The sequence below is a fragment of the Chinchilla lanigera genome, unplaced genomic scaffold, assembly GCF_000276665.1.
Source record: "Chinchilla lanigera isolate Chin_1 unplaced genomic scaffold, ChiLan1.0 scaffold00001, whole genome shotgun sequence".
NCBI classification, from domain to species: Eukaryota; Metazoa; Chordata; class Mammalia; order Rodentia; family Chinchillidae; genus Chinchilla; species Chinchilla lanigera.
The window spans coordinates 31,314,625-31,320,808 of record NW_004955402.1 but is presented as its reverse complement, the minus strand read 5'-3'; positions in this window follow the sequence as shown (position 1 = coordinate 31,320,808).

Below are 6,184 nucleotides of genomic sequence, written 5' to 3'. Positions count from 1 at the left end.
CTTTGCTATCATTTCCCCCAGCTTTCTGAGGTCTTTGCTCGGGGCGAAAATTCATCTTTTTCTCCTTCCTGCCATTTCCTCTAGCCCCTAAGCCCCACCCTGAAATATTTTTGGAAAGATTTACAGCCCCAAAAGATCTACATAGTGTCACCTAAACTAAACTCCACAGGACAGGTTGCTGCAGGGTGGACTCAGTCTTGAAGTGGCTGCTCCCGGATGGAGTGTTTGTGAATTGACAGTTTCTGGACAGGTGTGGGAACAGCAGGGCCCGGAGGGGTGTGCAGGGAGGCGGGAGGACAAGGGGTGTGGAGATTGTGTTCTGTAAAACAAATGGTCTTTTCCTGGCCCAGAGAAAGCAAAAAGACAAGTGTTTCCCTGGACTGTTCCTCTTGTGGGGTGAGAATCCCAGGATGAAATCTGCTGCCTTTTAAAAATTAAGAGGCAAACATTCCATAGCAGGGGGATGGAAATTGAACTTAAAAATTCCTTCCTTTCCCATTCTTCTTCACTTTCAGTTTTGTGGGTTTTTTCTACTATGGAAGGAAAGTTTCCAGGAAAAAGCTTAGGTGAATTGCTTTCTAGTCTTTCAGAACTCCAACTTTGCTACTTCTACTCAGTTCCTACAATCTGAGTCATATTTCTCCATTCAGTGAAGAAAATGGGGGAAAAAAGAATCTAACATACTCAGGTGCACTTTTGTGAGCACAGAATTTTAAAATAATCCCCACAGAGAGCTATACAGATGTGGCTGGCCTCTCACCCTCTGCAGGTGGAGATACTGTCTTTATCGGCCCTCAGCAAGGTGGCGGCTGGGGCTCTTGGGCTCCACCCCCTGGACACTGGCCAGACCACAGGGCTTCTGGTCATCTCAGCCCCTCTCCCTGCAGGTGCCCCAGGCCCAGGCTGCTGTGTCTGGGCCTCTTGAGGGAGCCCATGGGTCAGGCTCGTGATGAGAGTCTTCAGGTTCAGGCAAATCTCCTTTCAACTTTTTTTTCCTGTGATAAAATGAGAAAATAAACTAGAGTTACCCTGATGGAGAAAAAAATGAGTGGCCAGAGGCCAGTGTGAGGGTCTGCTGGGAATGAAAGGAACCCCAGGTTTCCTGGAGTTCATTATGCCCCTCAGTAGTAACAGTGATCATGATAGTATAGTAATGATAAGAATTACAATGATAAGAATTATAATAAAGTAATGATAAAAATTGCCACAGATGGTCAACTGCTAAGAAGCACTTTCTATTAGTCATTTAACAATCACTCAGATCCTATGAGGTAACAGCCATTATTTCTATTTGGCAGATGAGGAAACTGAGGCTTGGAGAGCTTAAATAACTCATTCAAAATTTGTCTTCACACTTCGTACTGTTAACCACTCCAGTGCTGTGCAGTATTTCTAACTTCTACCTATGTTTGCTTCATTCATTCATCAACTCCATTAACCCAGTCATCAGGACATTTATCGACTTCCTCCTGCAGCTACTTCCGCATGGTACCTATGCAACCTTCTCCCCCTGGCTCTGGTGGGGTTGAGGGTGTGTAGCCAGCCTCAGGTCTTCTGGACAGAGCCACCTCCTCTGTGCCCTCCCTTCCCTCCTGGCCTCTGCCCGGGGCTCTGTAAAGCCACACCTTAAGTGCAGGTCGCAAAAAACAGCTTTGTCATCTGGTACACATAAGCTAATAGAAAACACATCGGTTTCTAAGTCCGGTAAACCTGAGCTTGAATACTGACTTTATCCCTTACTAACTGTGTGACCTTAGGTATGTTACTCACCCTGTCTGAACTTTAGATTCGTCACTGTAAAGTGGGATAATCTTGCTTTTTTCATAAAGTTGTGCATATACAGTGCTGTGCCTGACACATGGAGTGCCACGGGTCTGTGGCTGCCCCTTTCAATCAGCATTGCTTTGCTTTTGAAGATTCCTGAATGGTTCTTTTTTCTCTCAGCTTGACCCAGGAGAAAAGTTCTTCCTGCAGTGATCTCATGGGGGTTACAGCTGTGAGCATGGAGACGCCTGGCAACCGACTACGAGGTGTGCTAATTGCACAATTCAATGCCCTTTCCTCAGTTCTTCCCCCAGTGTGCCCTGGTGTCCCTTACAGAGTATCCTGTGCTGAGTGCTGATGCCTGCCCTGTGTCTTCCCTGTGCTCTCCTGCACTCTCTCTCTGTCCCTCTCCTCAGCAAACTCGCCTTCCATCTCTCCACCTGGCTGCAGTCACTGAGAAACACACAGAGAACTTCTTTCCTCTGCTTCCTTCTCCATGGATTTTATGCCCCTAGAAAGCACGCTTTCTAACTTTTCTCTGTCTATATTTATTTGTATTTCTAGAAGACTTGTGGGAACTTAGAGTAATTTCTGCCTGTATTTCTCACTGGACATGTCGAATACCCCTCAACTCTGCAACAGTTTTGGTGTTGTCTTCCATTTTTAAAAACATGTTTTATGTTGCACAATCCCACCTGCCTTGAAGATAGGAATGACAAAGTCAGGATTCAATAGTTCTCTTTATTCGTGATATGCCTCTTCTTTTTGAGGTAGTTTATTAAATATATGTGAAAATAGATAAGGACTAGGTGAAGAAATGGGGAAGGAGGAAGAGCAAAGCTATGGGTAATGATGCAGTTTTAATATTTCTGTACAATATCTTGCATTTGTAAATATTTCTAACATGTATCTGGCTCAAGCTGATGGTGATGGCAATGCCTGTAATCATATGTACTCAGGAAGCTGAGGCAGGAGGATTGCAAATTCAAGCTCACTTTGGGTAACTTCTCAACTGTCTCAAAATGCAAAATAAAAAACAAGGCTGAAGGGTGTGTGTAGCTTAGTGTGAAAGCTTTGGGTTCAATCCCTAGTACTGATTAAGAAAGAAGGCTGTGGGTGTAGCTCAGTACTTCCTCACTTCCTGGATTCAATTCCTAGTCCACACATAGGCACAGACACACACATGCACACATACACACACATGCACGCATACACATACACAAGTTCCTTTTAAATATGTGTTGGACTCAGAAATTATTGCCACATGACTGCATCTTGAGTGTCACTCAATAGTGATCTATTGATAGGTAGCTTAATTTTACAAACAATTTACACCTCTAGCATGTGTAATTGGGCAGTGCCCGAACTCAGGAATTCTACAAGAGAAGCCACAGAAGGCTCCTCTGCATCCTGACCTTGGCTTTCCTAAATCGCACAGAAAGCCTAGAGAAAAAACATTTTCATTCTTTATCCACTGCCCGCACTCCACAAAGAGCAGCAAAGAGACCAACTCTGGAACAGAATGTTCCTCCACAGTGTGTTCTGAGCCCAAGGATGTTTGGCTTGGTAAACAGGCAGACAAAGAGGCACCAGAGGACAGCCAAGTCCCCCACTGACCCAGAGCGCCACTTGGGGGCTGCTCTCTGCAGCAGGTGCTCCCTCGATGTGTAGCCAGGGAACAAGCAGGTGCTTGGTGCAAATGCCTCTCTCACACCTCTTGCCTGTCTTGTCCAGGGAGGGCGGGGATGGCTGATGGTAAGAGCCATGCAGGTACCTACATTTTTGCTGTTTTGTTTTGTTTTTTGAGACAGGGCCTCACTATGCAGTACAGGTTGGCTTTAAACTCACTATGTAGCCCAGGCTGGTCTTGAACTCACAGCATTCCTTCTGCGTCAACCTCCTGAGTGCTGGGATTACAGGCATACACCACCAGACCTGGCTACATTTTTACTCTTAAAAGCAGTCAGTCATGCAGTTTATTCAGCTCTCTTTAAGGTGTGAAAAGTACTCAGTAGCTTGGAGCACCCAGAGCGGGGCCATTCCTCCTACACAAAGCAGAAAGTGGAGGAGTCTCCATTCTAATCTACAACTTTCATCAGACACCCATATGTATAATTTTTTTAGCTTTTAAATTAAAACTAGGCTCATGGAAGGTCCACAGTGTAAGTCTCTAGTGTCCTTAGCCAGTGGTATTGCTGGTTGTACACCGTACAAATGCACCAGGTCTAAAGGCACCATTGACAGCCTAGATAATCATGTATTTACTCCAAGATTCCTGCAGATGGCATCCAAATGTCCTGGGGAGAGGATGCTGGGGTGCCTCTGCACAAAGGGACAGTATTGGCTAGCAGTGTCCTACTGGGGCTTTTGTTTCTTCAGGATTAAAATAAGTTACGTTCTCAGTGAGGAACATTAGGAAAAGGGTAGGAAGTGAGCCTTTTCAATCTCATTTGAGTAGGTGTAGGAAGGGAGGAAGGTGTTGGGGAAAATGAGAGAAGGTAGGGCCACAGTTCATGCACTGGAGTATTTCCCCACTGTGGAGGAGGTGGTGAAGTTGGGCCCGAGTTCAGGCAGCTGTGCTCTATTTGGTAATGGGTCTGGAAAGAGAAGATTGGATGGCTTGGCATCAACATTGTGAATGGGGATCTCTGGGGACTTGGGGTCCAGGTCACTCCACAGGGGGCCTGCTGGGATGGGAAGGGTGTCTGAGGCTGAGGTTTCTCTCTGAAGTCAGGCTGATGGCAGTGGCTCAGCTGGGGTTTAATATCTGATGACCTTTTGGGGTTATCAGCAAAGCTCCCTATTCCCATTCCCCTTGCCTCTTCCTTCCTGTTAGCATCTGTCAAGGCAGGGGTCAGGGCCAAAAGCAAAAGGAACTTCACAGCAAATGGTTTTGCTACCTGTCTCATCAGCTGACTCAGAACTGGCCTGACCATATTACAACCTCAGCTTCTTCGGGGTGGGCTGAACTTACAAGAGGGCTCAATCTTAGCATTTCAGCCTCAAAAATCATGAAGTAAATAAATTTTTTTCTTTTTACTCTGCCTCAAGTATTTTGTGGTAGTCATGGAAAACTATTATCCCTATGTAGACTTTATATTTTTTAATTTTCAGATAACTTTCAGATACTTGTGATAGTATTCTTTGATATTATATCAAATCTCAACAAGTGATAGATTGGTTTTTAACAGCTTTATTGAAGTATAATTTACAAACCATAAGACATACTTAATCTAAGTTAAAATGTATAATACAATGATTTTGTAATAAAGTTATGATTATACAGCTGTCAGCACAGTTCAGTTGTGTGACATTTCCATTGTCCAAGAAAGATCCTTTGTGCCACATGTGGTTGTGTACATCTGCAATCCTAGCTTCCTATGTAGACTTTGAATGTCCAACATGATTTGGAATTTTAGCTCCTGACTCTCATTTTTGCAGAATCGGGTCTACAGAATCAGAGAAAGAAAGGGATAGAGAGGAAGAGGAAGAAGAGGAAGAAAAAGAAGAAGAAGAAGAAGGAGGAGGAGGAGGAGAATAAGGAGGAGGAGGAAGAAGAGGAAAAGGAGGAGGAGAAGAAGAAGGAGGAGAAGAAGAAGGAGAAGGAGAAGAAGAAGAAGAAGGAGGAGGAGGATGAGGAGAAGGAGGAGGAGGAGGAAGAAGAGGAAGAGGAGAAGAAGAAGAAGAAGAAGAAGGAGGAGGATGAGGAGAAGGAGGAGGAGAGGGAAGGGAAGGAGGGAAGAGGTAGGGGAGGGGAAGGGGGAGAGGGAGGGATAGAAAGATTTGGCTGTTGTGTAAGTCTGACAAGCAATTTTTCAATAGCTTTTTATTTCCAACATTTAAAAAGGAGAAACAAGCTTTTAAATAATATATATGACATATTTAAAAGGTGAAAAGAAGTTACTCAAAGGAAGCTGGGATGACAGGTGGGGTGCCCAGTGCTTTGCCTAGTTTATAATTTGAGATTTTTTTTTATTGCAGGAGAAGAAGGCAGCCTCAGACTTTCAGCTTGATTATGTAGGAGACAATGCACTGATATCCCTAGAAGAACTTCAGCTTTTTTTTTTCTTTAAACAGATTGTTTCATTTATTTTTTTCTACTGTATTACAGTATTATTATTATCATTATTATTTTTACAGTCTTATTTTGAAAAATAGTCCATATTAAAAATAAAATCCTCAAGCATGGTTTTCTAACAGCTGTCATTTGCTTTTATGCTGCTATAGTAACTTCATATTAAGAAAAACCTTTCTATCATGATCTTTTTCCTCAGCCCAGTGTGACTCCCCATTTTTCTCCTGGATTGGGTTTCTAAGTGTTCTTTTCCATTGAATGCACACTATCTGTTCTGTTTGGACCTTAAATGTCTCCCCCAAATCTCATGTATTGAAGACTTGGTCCCCAGCTGATGGTGCTATT